At 45.4% G+C, this 21,443-nt stretch overlaps 1 pseudogene; it reads left to right on the forward strand.

Moving 5' to 3' along the window:
- The window catches only part of LOC121438881, a 126,397-nt pseudogene extending 105,358 nt beyond the window's left edge, over positions 1–21,039 (forward strand).
- Positions 21,040–21,443: the final 404 nt, after the last annotated feature.

Genomic DNA, 21,443 nt, shown 5'->3' on the forward strand with positions numbered 1-21,443 from the left:
CGATGCCAAAAATTCTATTTATAGCCAAACTTACTCAGTAGAACCTAAGTGGCCTGGTATTTAATGCCTCAACAGGTAGACCAAGCACTTAGAAGTCAAGTCCACAAAAGGAAGTATTTCTAAAAATAATTTGATATATTTATAGAGTTTTGAAAAGCATTTTCTTAGGCAACGCTACTGAATTTATGTTTATTTTTTAAGCCAAGTTTTGGCTTTAAATTAGATGTGAATATTATAAGTATTATATACTGATAACCCTAATAATCCTTCCTCCTCCTTGGCCAGACCATGTTTTTCTAGGGTGAGAGCTGAGCTGCCTTAACATCCACATTTAAAGGTGATATGATCAGAGATATTGTTAGAGACACATGTAAAACAAACCCTTTTAGAAAGACTTTAATCCTGAAAAATCATTTAACTTGAGCAGGCCCAAGAGAGGAGAGCCTGAGTCAAAGTGAGAGAGCAGGTGTTTCATAAGGGTCATGGGAAGGAAGAATTACTGTGCAGTACATCGGTATCATTCTAAAAAGGAATTCAGTACCACAGTGGACCTTCCCATCTCCACTACAGGTTCTACAGTGGCCTGATCTTTTAGCCCACAGCATCTGGGCTATGAGGGAATACTTGGTCTTTTCATCTTCTTCTGGTCCAGGGACTCCCTCGTGGGGCAGAGTTCTAACATCATTTAAATGAGGTGCTTCAACTTGTTTTGGTTTCAACTCTTCCATCATTGAAGGTATGCTGTGAGATATGGAGGAAAGGAGTGTCTCCATTTCTGTGAATGAATAATTTTGCTATCTTCATGTTTGGCAGTTTAAATCAATAATATTTGATCCTATAGTAGTTAACCAGTAGAAGATAGTATTTTCTTATACTTTGAGAAGTTCCTTGAAGAATCAGTAAACCACACAAGTGAACTCATACTGGTACAACTGCCTAACTCAGCAGCAATGTTGGGGAGGTGCCAACAGAGAGACCAAATGTTTCTAACAGTTTTAATGTAGGTACTCCCAAGAGATTGCAGTCTAGTGGGACAAACAGAAGCAGACATATCTCCATTGACCTGTGGTAGTGATCAGGTAAGCATAGTCCACAGCCTCCAATGGCTCCAATGATCAACCCGGTCTTCCCGCTGTCTGAGTCTCTTCCAACTAAACTCACATCAGAATCATTTTCTATTATGGTTCACCCAATCAACTGTTGTTGCTGTTGCTGTGTCCATACCCCTGACCAAAGCTGCATGAGGGCCATATAACTATGACAACATAAACTGTTGATTGAGGGCATCATGGTGAGGAAGGCATGGTGACAGGGATAGGGGGTGGCTGGTCACATCCCACCCACAATCAGAATATACAAAGAGAGGAATGCTTGTGCTTAGGTCACATTCTCCTTTTTATTCAGGCCCCATGACCCCAGCCCAGGCGATGATGCTGCCCACATGTATCCTGAGTCTTCCCTCTTCAACCCAGTCTAGGAACTCCCTTACAGATGTGCCCAGAGGTTTGTCTCCCAGTCAGTTCTAGAACATGCTGAGTTGGCAATCAATATTAACAATCACACACAGCAGCAATTGTTGCATGTACGTGTGTATAAGTACATGCGCGTATGTGCATGTTTGTGTGTGTATACATGAATATGGTATTTGTATGGTAGGAGTGTGGATGTATACAAAATGCTTACTTTATTTCTTGCAATTTTTTGTCTCTTTTTTTCCAATAAAGCATAGAGTTCTTTGATGGAGGCAAGTGAGAGACACGGGTTTGGAGTGGATAATTAGTCACTACATCCTCCAGACAAAGGCTATATGATGCCTCACATTAGCAAACCAAGAGCCAGTGAATGGATGTATAGAAGGGAGAGTGAAATGAATGGATCTAATTTGGGAGTATAATGTGTCCTATATTCTAATGAGACCACATACTTAACTAAATATACTCATAGAAAATAGCTTTTAATGTAGCGTCAGCATGCCAGCTTCTCATTTGTTACGTTATTCAAGGAGGAATTACCAGTGTCTATCAGAATCTAGTTCCTACCTGGGTGTTAGGAGTATAAATGCAAACACCAGAGTCTCTTGTATGGGAACTCGCCATCTGGTTCATGACTTTAAAGAGATGCATTGTTGCATTAAATGCCATGGTAACCCAAGGGTACTGCTAAATACCTTTTTTCCCTTGCTGGCATGAGCATCCCTTCCCTAGGCACCTAGGGGTTGGGAGGGGGAGACAGAAAAATGCTACCATCATATAATTTATTTCCATTCTCAGCTGCTAAATCAAAGGCCAAGTATGAAAAAGGAAAGGGATCTCCCTATTTCCAGAAACATAACCCAACGTTAGGATGTATATCAGGTCTAAAATCTTAGCACAAGAGCACAAAATGAAACATTTCATGTGCTATAGCCAGGCTCTGGCAGAATGGAAGAACACCCCCTGCCACCCTCTCCCTACTTCCCTATGGATGTTTGGTGTGTGGTCTGGAGCTGAACCTAATTTTGTAGCTTTTCCATATTTACCATCTCAGCAAGCATGAACACTAAGAAGAAAAAGGCAAGGCAAAAATAGCTCTTTTATAAAGGAAAAAATGAGAACTCATTTTCTCTTTTGTTCACAGGAGTGTAATTGTGGGTGAGGTAAGTCAGTGTCCATCTGTTAGCAGGAGCCTAAGGGGTGGTTTGCTGCTTTATGTGGCTGCGACTGATGGCCAGGGTCCAAATAGGCTAATCGGGAGAAACCTGTCCCAATGGATGATGCTCTGGGTTACAGGAAGGATACAGTTGAGATCCATAGAGATTCATGGGCCCAGCAGCAGGCGGTCCACAATGGACCAGACCGTGACTGGAAGAACTCTGTTCTCAGAATCCCGAGGGACAAGAGTCCTGCAGAAAAAAACCTGAGACAAACCCTTGTGCCTAGGATTTGCTTCTAAATTGAGCCCAGGCTTCCTGCAATGGAAGAGAGGGGTCCAGAAAGCAGTGGCCTGATAACAAAGTCTCCTCTCTGCTCCAGAAACAAAGCCTGAAGGGATTACATTTCCAGCCTTCTTCCTCAGAATAATGGAGACAAGGACCATTGTGTTTGTTGCAGCCCTAGCTTTTCATATTGGAGCTGATGAAGTTGAAAGTGAGGATCACATTTCTGCACTATTTCCCAAACCTCTGTCAGCCATGACAGTTCCAGAAGAGGACAACTCAATAAGAGATCTGCTGAAACAAAGAAGGTAAGCCAGGTACCCTGGGAGGACAAGAGCCTTGAAGGTAGAAGCCTTCCCTTAGGTCTCTCATTATTAACCCACAAGTCCCTTTACATCTTTGAGAATAGCTGTTCTCCTCCATCAAGTACAATGCTACAAACTGATGTCTTTTGCTGTGACCTATAAAGATTCGGGGACAAGTTGGCTGCTACATATAGCTGCGGGGACCAGCTACTCCTTCCCTTCAATTCCCATGGCTTCTCCATGACAGGGTGTTGATGGAGGAAGGTCATTGGTTAATTATAATAAAGAAACTGCTTGGCCCTCATAGGTTAAAACATAGGTGGGAGGAGTAAACAGAACAGAATGCTGGGAGGAAGAGGAAGTGAGCTCAGAGGCCATGCTCCCCTCTCCCGGGCAGATGAGATAGCTCTGCTCTCTGAGGCAGACACATGAAGCTCAGACCCAGGATGGACGTAGGCTAGAATCTTTCCCGGTAAGACCAGTGCTACACAGTTTATTAGAGATGGGTTGATCAGGATAATCAGAATTAGCCAGTAAGGGCTAGAGCTAATGGGCCAAGCAGTATTTGAATGAATACAGTTTGTGTGTTGTTATTTCGGGGCATAAGCTAGCCAGGTGGCCAGGGTGCTGGGGACGCAGCCGCTCCGCTCCTATTACTACAGGGTGTCTTCTCTCTTCCTCATCATCTCCTTGTCATTCAGTTAAGCCCTTCTGAGAGTTAAATTCTCCTAGACACCCATCCTGATAAACAGACAATCAAGACTTCTTGTTTCTGAGATTTTGAATTAGAAGGTGTGGTTGAGAGCTTAGAGTTCATTCAGAATCTTTTTTTTTTTTTTTTTTGGAAAAGGGTTTCTCATGGGGTGTCATCTTCACAACTTACCTGTCCATGAAGAACAAACACCTAGAACCTGCTGACACCACAGGAGTATTGGAAGGCCAGAGTGTATGCTTATGTGAGTTTGCTGTTTGAACCATCAACTCTTGAAGTTTAGGGTGTTCCCCTCCTATTATTTTAGCTCCCTGACCTGTTGTAACCTTACTGCACATGGGTATCATGGACCCACCACCTGCTCCCACCCAGCACCCCCAGTTACAGTGTAAGTTTATAGTCACAGTCACCAACAGCTACAGTGTGCAGTACAGGGCTCTGAGAAAAGCAGCCTGCACCCGAAGCTCCATGAAGGAGTGAAAATCGCTGAGTCATACCAGTCAAGCGTTTCTTTCCTTAAATAAATCCTTATGAAGTTATTAGAAGGCACAACTGTCCGCTTAGAAAGTCAACACAGAGGCAGGGAAAGCTATCTCCTGGTCCCCTCTAGTCCTGCCCCCTGTGTCACCCGCTGAGAGAGACTTTCCTTGGTCACCTCTCCCATCACCCTCCAGGCTTTTCATACACTATTGCTATTCCTATTTCCCTCCAGCCCTTAACGTCACCTAACACAGTATGCATTGCATGCATTGTGCACCCCCTGACTAGCACGGATGTCTTGTGAATGCAAAAACCTGACCCATTTTGTTTATTGCCATATCCAGACGTAGGCCCGAGAAACCAGAGGTGTTTAATGCATTATGTACTGAGAAGGAAGGAAGGAGGCAAGGTGGGAAGACATACCGTACTGTGGTCTCCTGTTTGTTTTGGAAAGGGAGCAGTTGCTTTAACCTAAAGGCTATGACTCTTGACGTTCAAGGTCTACTGATCCAATTTTTATCGATTACATTTATCAAATAAACACCTCTCATGGTGATGGTATCTTTGTATTAGTAGTTTCAGGGTAAGTGGATTGAAGGGGCAAATGCTATTGACCCAACTGAAAATATGCAATCAAATCTCTCTGGAGCTAAGAATTGATATGGAGCTTCCATCACAAGGCAAATACTGGCAGAGTGCTGCTGAGTGTCAGGGGCAGCTCCAAGTACAGTGTAGAGCACACTCTTCCTGCAAGCAAGAACTACATTCGTCCATTTTGTGGAGGGGACTATTAGTGCAGCAGCACTGAGTCGGTTTCTCCCGGTCAGGGAGCTGTAAGGTGGGAAATACAGGGTTGGCACTAAGCACAAGGAGATACAAGAGATGGGATAAAAGAATTCCAATCAAGCACTGTCTCTTAACATCTGGGTTGCACAGGCAAGCAAGTCAATATTTAGGCAGCAGTAACTTGAAGTATCAAGCAAAGGTCACGATGCTGTGGGTCGCATGATCACTCAAAAAATGTAAACTAACTATACAGAAGGACACTACCCAAACCTGGAAGACAAGTGTCATTTCTCATTGCTTCCTTTACCTCCCTGGAAGTGAAAGTCAATGGCATTATCAGTTGATGGGGTTCAGGGAATAGGGCTATGTCTTCATAGGTTAGTTCTTCGCCCCCCACCCCCCTTTTTTTTCTGTAGCTTTGAACTAGGTCTTGTTGACCAGGCTGACCTCAAACTCACAGGGATTCACCTGCCTCTGCCTCCTGAGTGCTGGGATTAAAAGCATGTGCCACCACTGCCCAGTTTCTAGGTTAGTTCTTAATTGTTGTTCATGATCAAAGCAGCCTGCTTGCTAAAGCTAAGGTTGGGAGTGAAAGCACCCTTTTCTCAGGAATGGTGATGCTTTCCTCAGGCCCAAGCCAAGCCCAGATCCACACGTTCTCTTTATTCTAATGGGGCCTGAGCGGGACGCTGGGCATCAAAGGCAGGGACTTGAAGACCTTCATCTTCTTCAAGGCCTTTCCAAACTAGGATCGGCTCTGCCAGTCCTTGAATTTGAAATGTCTCCCCCATCTTTCTGACCCAGTTAATTCAAACTTTTCATATGCCTTCCTTGGGGAAGCCATTCTCTTTCCTTTTCTGAGCCAGGTCCCCAAACTCCCATGCTTGTCACACTCTGAACATCGCTGGCTTATTGCACAGTCACCGCTATAATGAAGTCATTACTTGAGGCAATTGGCTAACTTCTCCTCTAAAATATAAGTCAGATGAGGTTGGGGACAGCTTCTGTCCCCAGTACCCACTGTGCCTACAGCATTAGGAATGTGGCAAGTCTTCAATAAATATTCTGAATCAAAGATGGCACCAATTAGGTCCTTTGGGAAAGCCTCCAGCTGTCTGATTTATGTGCCTTCTGAAGGACATCCCTGGTCCATTTTATTCCTGTGCTGGGGCAAGTGGAATCTGAAGGGTCTCTGGAGAGAAAACATTAACATCACAGCTAGGACCCGAGGACCCTGGTTTCTTTCTCATGCATGTTGTAAGGTAAGAAATTCATACAATTAATCAAACCCATAGGCAAACCCATGGAACATTGAGTTAATTTAGATATAAAAGCCAGAAGGAAGAGGAGAGGGCATGTTGCTCATTCAGAGGGCAGAAAGACATCTAAGGACAAAAGTATCTCTGGGATTGCTGGAAGCTTTTCCATGGAAACCAAGTTATACAGAGACGTATCAGTGTTAAGTGCTGTTTCGCATTGGCCACAGGGATGAATCCTAACTTACTGCAAGTAGATGGCAGAGAGCTCATGCGCTACATTATTTATTACACAGCGCATCTGGCCCTGGAGCAATGATGATGTTCGGTTCCACCAGGATAGCTGTGTACTGCCTATTGTCGTTACAGAAAGGAAACTCGGAGTTTACCTTATGAAATATAAATTATCTGCCCATTAACGGCCGAGGAGCCCATCCGCAGTGGTGATGAGGCAAGCTGGTAATAGACTTCTGTGTGTTCTACTTTCTACGCTGGGTCCAGTTAGGCCAGCAGGACCCATTCATTCATTTTCCTCCCCTATTGTAAAATAGGTGACAAGCTAACTCCTTCCATTGATGAAGCAGCTACTGCTTCCCAACGTCTAGGGAGAGAAACCTGGGTAGAAGACTGACTCTTTGGGCTACTTTACTCTATCAAGACAGACTGGGGGAACTTGCACACTTCCACATCAGTAGAACAGGCTGAAGATTGAGGGAGACATGCTCGGGACTCTTTTTCTCTTATTCATTAATGTGGTTACTTCCTCCCCTGAGAAGTCACCTTTATTTCCAAACTTTCATGCCTTTTTCTACTTCCCTTGATCCTCCCCATCAGTCATCACACAGAGAATTCGCCCACTAGGCCCTTTGTCTGGCAGGCACACTGTAATTAATCTATGGAACAAGGAGAGGGGTTCTTGTCAAGTCCCTGCATGGACAAATAAGTCTGTGGCTTTCCTTCAGTAGTCTTGGGGCCTCTGACTAGCCTGGGTTAGAAAATACTGGAAATACAACCATTTCTTCTGGATGCCCAGCCTCCTTCAGTGCTCAGTGCAATCTTAGTTCAGATTTTCATCTGCCCAGATAACCATCCCCTGTCAACTCTCTCACCCGTTGCCCTTGCACAACTCCTCGCCAGAACTCTGCATCCATTCAGTAATGGTTAGTGACGCTTGTCTCCCGACACTCTGAGGCTCTTTCAGTGGGCAAGTTCCAGGCCTGTGAGTCATCATTTTGTCCTCTGTGCTAAGCACGGTCCCTGCCACTCACTGTGTGTTTGTGGCTATGAGAACAAATCACCATGACCTTGACATTGTTCTCCACAGCCCAAGTTCATTTCTATCAGGTTCCTTTTTGCCAATTTCATTCATCCAACACCTTCTCTGTCTTCTGGGCTTAGTCGACCATTGTGATCAATTGCAGATGGGTGCTGCAGATTATGATCTTGTACACTGCAAGGATTTGTCACCCATATTGGTTTAATATAATGCTGATTGGCTAGTAGCCAGGCAGGAAGTATAGGTGGGATAACCAGACTACGAGAATTCTGGAAGAGGAAAGATAGAGAAGCAGTCTTCACCCAGACACAGAGGAAGCAAGATGAGAATGCCTTGCTGAGAAAAGGTACCAAGCTACATTGCTAAATGTAGAGAAGAATTATGGGTTAATATGAGTTATAAGAGCTAGTAAATAATAAGCCTGAGCTAATAGACCAAACAGGTTATAATTAATATAAGCCTCTGTGTTTCTTTAAAACTGAATGGTTCTGGGACCAGGTGGGACAAAAATGTCCATCTATAGATAGGGAGCAGAGCAAGTAGAGAGGACACACTCATGGGAATGCATGTGATTTTATTCCTATCTTTAGTCCTTAAATCAGAGTTAGCTTCAGGGCCAGCCAAAAGCAAGAGCTCTTTCTGCAAGAGTCAAGGAGCCCATAGGTGTCCATATAAAATGCCAGGCTCTAAGGGATATTGACAATTCTCAAAAGCAATGTACAAGGGCTTAAAGCACCTGGCACAACTGTGAATAAAAGTATCCATATAGAACCCTTGTGTAGATATCCTCAGCCCTGAGGGCCACAGGCTGGAGGAGGAATGGCCAGGCCATTGAATGGACACACAAATGGCAAGCCAGTTTTACAGGGTTGGCTGAGGAGCTTGGGTTTTGAATTCCAGTCCTCTCGGCATCTTCTATCACTTGAACTTAAAACATCCCACAGAGGTTCATATCTTTTAAGAATGTTCCCCCAACAGGTGGTATTATTTGGGAGGAGACCTTGAAACAATTAGGAGGTGAGACTTAGCTGGAGGAAGAGAGTCGCTCAGGTAGGTTTGCTGAGAGATGGTAGCCCTGCCCACTTTCAATCTTGCTTTCTGGTCCTTGTTCCTCTGTGATATAAACAGGTTCCACCAATTGCTAGGGACTGAGCCAGTTCTCCATGTTGCCTTGTGATGGCTACACCCCTCTGCAAAATTAGGCTTCCTTTCTTTAAGTGGTTGCTACTAGTTACTGTGACCACGTGTCCATAATTATGCAAAAAAGTAACTCCTACAGCATCTAGCTGTCTCCACGCAGTGAACTGGCCAGGTGAGGGACTTCAGTCAAGGGATGGCTTGAACAACAGAGCCAGAGTCCAGCCTCTGCTCATGGGACTTTGAGAGGCTCTCTCTTACTCCCCCTCACTTGTGGATAGGTTAATAATTTACTGTCTCCTGTCTGACAATGGGGACAGGTGTGTGAGGGGAAATACAGGTGCACTCCACACGCGGAGCAGATGGCTCCTCCAAACGCACGTGCAGGCAACACAATCCAAGTGGAGTTCCAAAGGCAAGCTGCGATGCAGGTGCCTGGTCTTTTCATGGTTGTTATGAGGACAAAGATGGCCCCAGGGGTGCTTCCACTTGAGTGGCAAGAATGATGTACATCCTAGTACCATTGAGATATATATGAGGGCACCCCACTTAGCCCTGTCAGGTCAATACAGCACCCAGTATGTGACAATATGCCACAGGCTAGGGATGAAAGGGCTGTTCAACAGAGGAAGGAAGGAGGACCAGAAATGCATGGCACAAGTTGTGGTTGTGGGAGCATCCTTGGGGGATCAGGTAACATTCAAGCCCCATCTTAAAAGACATGAAGGTTAGTCACGTGAGCATAAAATTAAGAGGGTAGCTCTAGGGACGGCCACTGGGAAGACATGATGATCCAGATAGTTAGCTCTTGGTATAATCCCAGCACACAGGAAGCAGTGGCTGGAGGACCACAAGAGTTTCAGATCAGTCTTTGCTGCAAAAGAAAACTATCTCAAGTCCAAAGCAAGAAGATGGGGTTGTAGCTCACTTGGGAGGATCATTGCCTAGAATTCACAAAACGTGGGAGTTCAATCTCCAACACCTGGTAAAAACAAGCATGGTTGTATAGGCTAATAATCTCCCACTGGGGAGGTAGAGGCATGCGGGTGAGAAACAAAGTTCCTCCTTGGCTCCCTAGTCAACCTGTTTCAAAGCCAACTGACAAAACAAAACTGGAGAGCAGAAGCAGAAATAAAAAAACAAAAACAAAGCCACAAAACAACAAATTGTCAAGTCTTAAGGATTTAGTAAGTTGAAAAGCAGATTCTGAGTCTGACTGTAAAACCTGGGCACCCACTATATGCAGCAAATTACATGAAAGACTCGCTCTAGACCCTAAAGCAGTGGTTCTCAACCTGTGGGTCCTGACCCTTTGAGGGGGTCACCCATGTCTATCAGGGAACACAGATACTTACATTATGATTCATAACGGTAGCAAAATTATAGTTTTGAAGTAGTAGTGAAAATACTTGTATGTTTGGGGGTTACCACAACACGAGGAACTGTATTAATTGGTTGTAGCATTAGAAAGGTTGAGAACCCATGCTCTAGAGTGTCGGGGATTACAGACTATCAGATGGTGATGGCAGAAAGAAGGGAAGACCTAGCTAAGCCCTTTGGCTCTTGGTGCCAAACACAAGCTCTCTTGCCTAGATTTGGGACTCCTCCCCACAAAGATGCTTGTCAGGGAGGGGCCCTGTCACACCCTAGGGATTTCAGAAGGACAGAAAGGAACACATATAGTGTCAGAAAAAAAAAGAATGGTAACAAGAAATAAAATAAAACATTCAGGCAGAATCCAGGATGAGAAAAAGATGGGGATGGAGGGACAGGGGCGGAGTAGTACAGAGGAAGCAGGAGGGCTGAGAAGGTCAGTGTTCCAGATTGAGGCTGGATATCCCATTTCTCTACCTACCAGTCTTGGTAACAGGGCGCCATGATTTCTTTCCATCTCAGCTCAGTGAGTCAAGTCATGAAAGACAGAACAGACCCTGCTGGCCCCTTGCACCCCCCCCCCCCGTCCTCTCCTTTGCCTCACACGGGGCAGGTTGTGTACCCTGCAGTACCCAGCTCCCTTCCTGATGGCTCTGTACTCAACATGGCCTTAACTGAGCAGAAGCAAAAATGCCAAAGTTTAAAATGCTGGGCCATTTACCCTTTCCCCCACCATCTAGATTCTGAGTATCTTCTTAGTTCTTGGCCTTGGTGAGCTTAGACTCTCCTCCTGTTGTCCCCTTGTGATGGCCATAGCCACCTTTTCCTTGTCCCTCTCCATCCTGTTCTTCTGACTTCAAGCAGTACCTGTAACCAATTCTTTGGATTAAATCCTTCCTGGCTGAAATGCTTAAAACACTTTTGCTTCTCTCAAAGGACACACGGGCATCATTTTAAAACATAGAAAGCTACCCGTTCTCAAGCCTGAAGAACAGTACGAGACAGGATTCAATTTTTAAAATACTTGCCCTTGAAGCAGGGTTCCCTATCAGATGTATAATTTAACAGTAAAAAATACAGCTTGAATAGAAGTTAAAGTGTTTAGAGGTAGGGAGGTCACCTTCAAAAAACCATTCTGTTTCCTTAAAAGTGTTTCACAATGACTTAAGATGCATTATCATGCACAAGTCCATCAATATTTAATTTTCTTCTTAAAAAAATCCTCTTTGGGATTACCATTACAAAGGGAAAAAAAGGCTTTTATGCCAAGGGGGGAAAACATCTCTAGTAATGTGGTTGGTTTTGCTGATATGTGTGTTAGCACAGTGTGGGCCATGTGAGGTTATTTGGATGACTAGATCTCTTTTTAAATCCCTGCCTCTTCTTTATTTCACAAACTAAGCTTGCTGCTATCAGCAGGAAGGCAGAACATAAAACTTTGCAACAGCAGGGGATGTTCCCAAGTGTTTGGCTAATCACTGGGTGTTCGCACAAGAGGGCAGTGCAAGAATTTCAATGCTTAGGAGGGGCTCTGCAAACTTCTCTTGTGATTTTTTGGGCAAGCTAACATTTTGCCAGATGATGCCGCAGCAGAAGAATTCCGTGACTTAGTCCACTTCTGTTTGCCATTATACTCAGAGCCAATTTGTGGCTCTCTCCTAAGTGCTAAGTTTTAATAGACACTTTCATTCTTAATAATTAATCCTTTCCTTGAAGTGCTTTGATTTTTCTGATTCATATTCAGCTAAGTATAAATTTGGCGACTCTAGGCCTAGTGTGTCAATGCTCAGAGATCATGTGGTATTCAGGTCCTCTGAGACTCCATTGGAAGGCGGTAGGCAGCGGTGTGCTGTAACACTCCATGAGGTATGTAACACTCCAGGAGATGCGTGACATAATTTGTCCCAAAAGACACACACATAACCTTAGTGGAAATGTGTTCTGTGTCCTGTGTGCTGGTCTCCACAAGTACCTTTGGTTCACAATGTAACCTTTTGCCTCTTGAGATTCGGTCATCTTCCTTAGGGACCCTCAACCCCTTCCCTGCATCCACAGCTGCCCTGCATCCTGTCCTGAGCTTTCCCTTCATTGTCTCCACAGGGGACAGGCCATCTCCTGGTGATCTGCAGTCCCCCGTGGGTTCTGAGCCCCATAGAGCAGGATCTCAGGCCTTGTGTGAGTGCAGAGCCCAAGAAACCTCTCCAGGCAGGCAGACTGCTTCAGCATCTCAGAGCTGAGCTGAGCTGATCATTTCTGGAGTCTCTAGCTCATGCCTCCAGCAGAACTGCAAAAGGCAGTAATTCCCCCAGTTCTGGGCTCCATGACCATTTCAGGGCAATTCTGCATTCATCCTGTCGCTCCACAGCAGCCTGTGTTTCGGACTGATGCCACTCACATCTTCTCTTTTCTGCTTGGCTTTCTTCCTGCAGCAATTACACAATCCCCTGTCCTCCTCTCACCTCTTCCTCCTGCGCTGCACTGCACCTCCAACTCTGAAAAGCCATGAATACAAAGAGACAGCCGGCACTCCAGGATCCTGTTACTAATTCAATACATGCATATCTCTCTTTCTGGGAGGGTTGCAGACTTGCATTTTCTTGAGAACAACGGGGAAGCCAAAGAAGGCTTTCACTGCTTTCCCTGCAGACACATAGCATCTCGGAAACCTGGAAGGGCTTGAAGGGACTCAGTCCAGCTTTTGCCATCCATTGTAGGAATAGGAACATAAAGGATGATGCATGGACCACGTGCATTAGGAAGGTAGCTGCCACTGGCTTCCATTTAGCAACCTCCAAACAGCTGGTCTCCCTCTCCTCAGCTCCATTTCTTCCTTTGCAAAATAAGGTCATCGCTATCAATGGCCCAGTGTTTAGAGAAGATTAATATGATAGTGCCTTGCAGAGGCCAGCCCTCAAGGTTCACTGACAGTTACAAGTAGCAATTGAAACATTTTTTGGATGATTTTGAGGATGGTCCCAAGCTCATGGTTGGAATCTTAACCTGTAACTATCAGAATTTGTGCCCTTGTGTAAAAGCAGGGTCCTTAAAGTGGTAATCAAGTTTAAATGATTTGATTAGACTAGGGTCCTAATCTCATAGGAATAGTGTTACTATATAAAGGAGAAATTTGAGCCGGGGATGAGCTTGGACGGTAAAGTACCTGCCTAGCATGTATTAGCCCCTGAATTCAAAGTACACCATCCTGGGGGAAGGGAAATCTAAGCCCTCTGATTGTTGAAGCAGAGGGATGAGAAGTTCAAAGTCATCATCTAGCTAGGCGCAAGGCAAGTCAGAGGTCAGCCTGGGACTATGTGAGATCAAGAAAAACTAAGCAAGAGCCACACAGGGGTAGGGTCAGGTGTCGAGTTCTGGGAAGAAAGTATCAATGAGGAATTATCTTGCTTGCCTTCACTGATGGGAAGACCCAGCCTGAAAGTGGGTGTCACCATCCCCTAGTGTTAGGCCCTGATCTAGAGCACAGAAAATCAGTTCTCTCTGTCCCTGATTTTGAATGTGATGTGGCCTGAGTTCCTGCCCTGGCTTCTAGTTGATGACAGAGTGGAGCTTGGAAATATACTCCTTCGGGGTGTGTACTCCAATGGCAGGTACTCTAGCTGGTGGGCAATTAGTACATTGAAAACCAAGACACTTGGATGTTCCAGACTCACTACCTGTACCTTCACTTACTACCACAAACCCGTGTGCAAGCTGCCTTCCTGCCTCTCGCCAGGCTCTGAATGACCGGTGTCTCCTTTCTTACGTCCTATAGCACCTGAGCTAGAGGTTTACATCAGCTCACCCGGCCAGCCTGGTATGTCTTATTTACTTTGTCATTTCCTCAGTTTATCTGCTTAACCATTCAGAGGGCAATAGCTCTCTGGTACAGCCAGAGTGTGATTTCTGAAATCACAACAATTTTGAAAAGTACCAATAATAATAAAAAAAAATTCCGTGGTGAAAATAACTGAGCACCTATCTTGAATACTGAGACCCATGGTGACCTGGCACTCACTATCTTTATCTGGAAGCCATGCTAATCTCTCTCATTGAGCATTGTAAGAATAGAGTTGACTTACCTGTCCTGTTTGTTTCCTTCAGTCACACCAGACTTCGGGCCCAGAAGGCCTCCTGTTCTACAAACCAACCTGAACACCATTTTCAATAGCATTAGTTCACGACTCTCCCTCTCTCTCTCTCTCTCTCTCTCTCTCTCTCTCTCTCTCTCATTGTCTCTCACTCAATTTCATTCTCTTAACCCTCTGATAATGTATATTTACACCAACCACCCGCCTGGTATGGATGCCTGAACCTTCATGGATACCAAAATTCTTGTCTGTTAAATTCTCTTATATAAAACCACAGCAGATTTTCACATAAACTATGCATATCCTCCATATCCCCTAAGTCATTCCTACATGCATTCTAACACCCAATACAGTGTAAAGGTTGTGAAAATGTTGTGTTGTTTAAGGAATAAAAAGCTAATCTCTACCTTTTCACTGCAGAAGTAATTCTTTTCCCCAAAGAGTGACTGCTGGTGAATCTGCAGATCCCAATCTGGAACTACGAGGGCCAACTGTATTTGCTTTATCTCTGCCCCAGCCTTCTGCCATCCGGAGAATTGTGAGCATGTCTCCCTCCCACGCGTATCGCCTGTACTCAGCCTGGCATCTGCACATCCCTAGGTGTTCAGTGAATGTCTCTTTCGTGAATGAGTGGATCATGCTCATGGCAACTTGCTAGTGCTTTACACTTCGCAGTCCATTCTAAAAGGCCAGCAGTACAGGAAGAGAGAAAGGGGAAGAAGAAAGATCCTACAGATGTCAGAGCTGTTCCACTGAGGGAGGGCTCCTGCCAACGCTGACTAAACTCTCAAGGATTTACTGCTCTCTCGGGGCCTGAAATGGGGATGCAGCTGTTAGGGGAGAGCCATGGGTTTATATTCAGACAGAAGCAGACAGGCTCATACATATATCTGGGTATAGAGACAGACCAGCTTCACCCACTATAATTAAGAACACCATGCTTTTCACAGAATCAACTGGAACCCAAACGCTAAGGCTGGCATAATAGATGTGTCTGCAGCTCTCAAAGGGGCAGGTAGAGCTACTTCCTCTGTTGAATATAGGCTGCTTTCCCAAATAGAACCATATCCTGAAAATTAAAGGCCATCCTTCCTATTTATTGAAGCTTTGGCCCCCAGTTCTTCATCTCTATTCTGAGCTCTGAACTCACTGCCAAGGCTTCTGGTGAAGCCATTTGGACACGGAGAGGGCCACGCAGAAGGAGAGCTGACTTCCAAGCAGTTGCTGAGAAAGACCTCCTTGCCTGGGCCCCAGGAGGCTAATGGAATGGTCAAGAGCAGGCCTTGAGCCAGTCGTATCTACTGTCCGCCGGGCTCCATCTCCTGACATCCACCCAGCATTCCTGCGTGTGTTGACAGCCTGAAACACCACCCGTCCCCACAATCTGCCTCTGGCATCATTCCAGGCTATCCCCGGTGCCTGCATAGCTCCTGCTTCTATCCTGCGCCCTTTCCAGGTTTCACAATCCCTTTTGGCTTCATCCCCCTTTGGCTCCAATTCTTAGTGAACTCCTGTGGATCAGCAACTTGAGTTCAGATGAGAAGGCTCAGTTTCTACCGTCAGTAAGCCATCGCCTATTCCTTTCCCCAGCACGTACCCACTCAGTCACCACCCTGGGTTTCTAACCCTCAGAAGAATGCATCTACTACTCCTTGCCTTTGGCCTTTGTATGCTGAGAGCAAAGGAGAAGGTTGGAGAGGTGGTCATCTCATAGCCAGGCATTGTTTTTTCCTTCTTGTTCTTGGTTGCTGTTTGTCCATCTGTCTTCCTTTCTTTGAGGCACTAATACAAGGGCAGTTGGGTTTCCCTTGGTTCTCAGTCTTATTAATAAAAAAAAATTTAAATAGACCCAATTGCAAGCACCATTTTACACTAGCCTAAAAGACAAACCCTAAGGAAGACAAAATGTAAACCTCAGCTGCTAGCCAGAGGATGTACCAGAGGAAAGGAGGGGAAAAGCCCTAGCTAGGAAGCTGGCATAGAGATCAACACATGGCAGACATGCTGCCACTGGCACAGGGGGCATTCTGGGGAAGCGTAAAGGAGGTGTTTTAGGGTTTCTACTGCTGTGACAAAACACCATGACCATATATCAAGCTGGGGAGAAAAGGGTTTGTTTGGCTTATACTTGCACATTATAGGGCATCACTGAAAGAAGTCAGGTCACAGACTCAAACAGGGCAGGATCCCAGAGGCAGCAGCTGATGCAGAGGCCATAGACGGGTGCTGTTTACTGGCTTGCTTCCCATGGCTTGCTCAGCCTGCTTTCTTATAGAACCTGAGATTCCAGCCCAGAGATGACACCAGCTGCTACCCTCCCCCACTGATCACTAATTAAGAAAATGCCTTAGAACTGATGCCATGAAGGCATTTTCTCAACAGAGACTCCTTTCTCTCTGATGGTTCTAGCTGTGTCAAACTGACACACAAAACCACCCCGTACAACTGACCCCATGTCAACTTGACACACAAATACATCACTATTAAGCCACAACCTTTTTTTTCTTATTCATCACCTAGGTATCACATTAAAAATATAATTTTAAAAGTCCCACAGTTGTTATGAATTTGAATACATAAAATTTCAGTCCCTTTAAAATAGCCAATCTTTTAAAATTCAAAGTCTCTCAACTGTGCCTTACTTCAAGAGGGGAAAATCATCCCAGTCACAAATCAAATCAAAGCAACCAAATTCCAGCCAATGTCTGGGACCTACTCACCATCTTCTGGGCTCCTCCAAAGGACTTGGGTCACTTCTCCAGCTCCGCCCTCTGCAGCACACACAGCTTGTCTTCTAACGCTGGCCGGCTCCACGACTCCTGTTTTTTATGGTCATCCCATGATACTGCCATCTCCAAGATGCTAGGGTCTTCTGCTACATCGAGGCTGCCCTTTCCCCAGTAGGCTCTCCACATGGTGCCAAGCCTCAGCTTCTTTGCATGACCTCTTTAGTGGGGCCATCACCTGCCACTCAGGCTGCCTTACCAATAGCCTCTTGCAGTACCAAGCCTCGGCTGCTCTCCATGACCCCTTTGTGCTTTCAAAACCAGCATCACCTGGGTGGTGCTGGCACATTGCCATGTCTAGCTGCCAGCACGAGGGACAACCTTGGCCACCTGTGGAACATAGCTTCTCTGGGCTCTCAGGAAATACTCAGAAGATGCCACCTCCATAATGTTGGTCTCTTCTTAACTACCACTAATTTCTTAGCTCCAGCGGACCAGCGTCAAGTATCCCGACAAAGCAAACTTTTGCTTTGGCAATTCTGGGATCTTGTTCGTCACAGCTGATTCTTCAGCCCCAGCTGATCAGAACCACGGGATCTTAATTCAAAATAACACCAATAGTCTTTAAACTTCCCTCTGAAACTCTGCAAAGTCAAGCCTCCACATTCTCAACATTCTTATCTTCCATGCCCCTAAAGAACATCCCATTGAACTCTTAACACTCAATAGTTCTTTTAGCCCAAAGTAACAAAGTCTTTCCATAATCCTCCCCAAAACATGATCAGGTCTGTCTCAGCAACATGCGACCATGCTGGTACCAATTTCTGTCTTAGTTAGGGTTTCTGATGCTGCAACAAAATACCATGACCATAAAGAAAATTGGGGAGGAAAGAGCTTATTTGGCTTACGCTTCCAGATCATAATCCATCATCGGAGAGGACAGAACAGGAACTCAAGCAGAGCTAGAACCTGGAGGGGAGCTGCCTACCGGCTTGTTTCCTCTGGTATGCTCACCAATCCAGGGATGGCACTGCTCACCATGGGCTGGGCCTTCTCCCACTGATCACTAATTGAGAAAATGCCTTACAGCTGGATCCAACGAAGGCATTTCCCCAAATGAGGCTCCTTCCTCTCTGATGACGCTAGCTTGCGTCAAGGAGATGCATAAAACCAGCCAGTCCAGAAGCCAAAATGTTGGGGATTGGGGGAACTCAAACTATTAAGGAAAGCATGTTTAGAAAGAAGATGGACAGGAAGGGAAAGGGGAAAGTTACACTTTTCTGGAAAGTAATACACTCAGCCCTCCATGGCTGCACAACCCACAAGCTTCTGCATGCACTAAGGGTGGGGATCAGAAGGGAAAAGAACAGTAACTCATTAAGGAACGAATATCCCACCCATCTCTTTAGCATGGCTTAAGGAGCAGTCCCTTAGCCAAAGGGACTGACTCAGCCTAGAGGGAATGTTAGAACTCCACTCAGGCCAGGTATTCGATTCCCCTGAGCAGGTGGTGGTGGTGGTGATGGTGGTGGCAGCAGCGGTGGCAGGGGTGCCTGGAACCTGCTATATAGACCTAGCTGGCCTCCAATTCAGAGATCCTTCTGCCTCTGCGTCCCCATTACTGGGATTAAATGCGGGTACCACTATATCTGATGTCTTAGCCAGGGATGTTATAACCAGCCTTTTCTGGCTGTGGGCTATGTGGAAGGCTATTATACCAGGGTGATTGGTTGTACCCTCAAACTCTTTCCTGTGTTTTGTCTTTCTCTGTTCATCTTTTTTTAGCCTTTGTTTTAAAGCTTTCAAAGCCTGGGTAGGAAGGATGGGAAAATGTGACTATAGCCAGTGAAAGTCTTGATCTTCAGAAACAGACGTCATCTGCACAAAGACGTGGAGCATGCTTTGTGTTCCGTGTGAGCTCTCTGAGATAGGGAATCATTTGAGTGCTTTCTTGTTCCCGAAGCATAATCAGTTCTTGGAATATCTTAACATGTCCTAGGAACACAGAGAGGCAGGGTGAGGAACATGCTAGAGGTATTCTGGCCTAATGTTTACATATGAATGATGGGTATACAGAATCCAGTGTTCAAACTCACCCGAGTTATGCGTAAGAAGAAGCCAAAGACAAGATCTTTCACTCCATAAGGAACTTGTTTACTAAGTACCTACAACATTCACAAAAGGGCAGAGCAGAAAAGCAGTTGTGAGAGTGAGCTTTGCATGAAAATAGCCCCAGGTTCCAGGGCTCCTCCTACCGTGTTCAGCCAGGTCACGGCAGAACTTTAGGACTAAAGACTCCATTTGCCTGCCAGAGAGTTTGATTACCTATACAGTCCGGTGTCAATAATGACATGAATATTTTGAAAACTGGGCCATTAGGTGAAATTTGTTTTATAGGAGCACACGAGAATATATTTACACAAACCAAGGTAGGCACAATGTCCAGATGCAGCGCATCTTGTGGATGAACATCATGCATGAACATCCATGTCCATCCTTACCAAGATGTTCTTATGTAACCCACGGCTGCATCTACCTGTGAGATCTTACAGAGTGTTTCACATACAATGTTCCATCACCGTCTCGTGTGTTTGTGTGCAATCTCAGATTGCCATCACCACGGGTAGAGGGACACACATATATATTTAGGTGTTAATACACAGGCACAGTAATCAAACTGTGAAAAGGCTGCCTTGGAAGCCTAGAACCTGAGATGTCTTCACTTGTTGGGATGGCAGACACAGTATAAAGCGTGCATATTGTGTTCACAGATGAGGCTACAATAAAGCTTAGCAAAGCAACACAGGCGAGGACTGCCCACATGCCTACAATCACTGTGGATTTAATTTTTAAATTAATTGTTGACTGTTTCACCTTCAGAAACTCTTTGCTGTTACCAAATTTTCATCACCCCTCAAAAAAGATTCAGAAATGTCATTCTCTTTACAGCTCTGTGAGCTAGAAGTTCAAAATTAAAATACTGGTATGGCTGGGCTCCTTCCAGGGTCTCTCAGAGAATGTCCTTCTTGCCTCTTCCAGCTTCTGCTGGGCCCAGAAGCCCCTGGGCTTTGGTAGCACAATTCTAGTTTCTCCTCTGTCTCTGTCTGAAACCTCAGCAGAATCCCCCGTAGCAAATGTTTGTCCTCTTAGTAGCCCTTTGCAGGCAATATAGGTTTGTCTTTGGGTCACGTGCCTCAAGATTCTCTCACTTGCTGGAGCCACACACAAACAAAAATGGGACCCTTGTGGCTCTCAGCCTGCACAATGATGTCCGCAGTATCTGCCTGGAGCTTGAGGAAAGGAAGTGTGCCCCACCCCCTCCTGGTCCATCTAGAAGGGCAAAATCCATGTCTACAGACTGAGGTTCTGCCCCTTCATTAAAAAGGTGCTGATGGTCCTGAAGCCCAAGGGAATCTGGCCTGAACTCATCTATCTCAATCTGAAAAACAAGCCCAAGTAATTTTTCAAGAAGAATTGGACTGGCTGGTGGCAGTTCTGGGGGACAGTCAGGGTCACTTGATCCCCAAATCTATCATCACTTGTGAGTACCTGGAGGAGGAATACCAAGAGAAGTTGTTTACAGATGACCCTTACAGGAAAGTTTGCCAGAGGATGACCTTCGAGAGATTCTCTGAGGCTCTGCCTTTGCTTACAAGCTTACTGGGGTGGAGAAAAGGAAGGAGGACTTTCTGGCATAAAAAAAAAAAAAGAATTGAGAAACTAATTCCACAAGTTAGAGGAGGCGATGACTAATCAGAAGGCAGCCTTCTTTGGTGGGGATTCTCTCTATATGATTGATTACTTTATGTGGCCTTGGTTTCAATGACTGTCATCATTGGAACTCAATGAGTATGTAGCCCATACTCTTAAGTTCTGGAGAACAGTCATGCAGGAAGATCCCATAGTAGCATCCCACTTAACTGATGCTAAGACTACCGTAAGTCTCTACCTGCAGGACAGCCCTGAGGTTGGTAATTATGGGCTGTGAATGGCAGGAGTCCTCAGGGAATGATGTTTTCTTGATATGTGTTAACCGTATTGTAAAGATCAGCCCACCTAAAGCCTGTAACCCAGGCCAGTCATGTTACAAAGCAGGTAGGATTTCTAGGTGACAGTCTTGAGGCACAGCCCCTTCTTAGGGGAGCACCAGGATTTTACTCTTCAGACCTTCTGGCTATTGAATGACACACCTTGTCAGGGTGACTTCTGATCAGACAACTGTAGATGCTGATCACACCCACAAAATATCTTCACAACAACTTCTAGACTAGCAATTGCCCAGACGCCTGGGTCCACAGCCTTGCCAGCCTGACCCCTACCTAGACCTCAAAGGAGCGGTGAAGGTTCACTCAGCCCTGAACGGGAAAGCTTGGAGCAGGTGACAAGAGCTAG

This window comes from Microtus oregoni, unplaced genomic scaffold (genome assembly GCF_018167655.1).
Source record: "Microtus oregoni isolate MIOR12 unplaced genomic scaffold, Mior012 000058F_ref0000040, whole genome shotgun sequence".
Taxonomy (NCBI): domain Eukaryota; kingdom Metazoa; phylum Chordata; class Mammalia; order Rodentia; family Cricetidae; genus Microtus; species Microtus oregoni.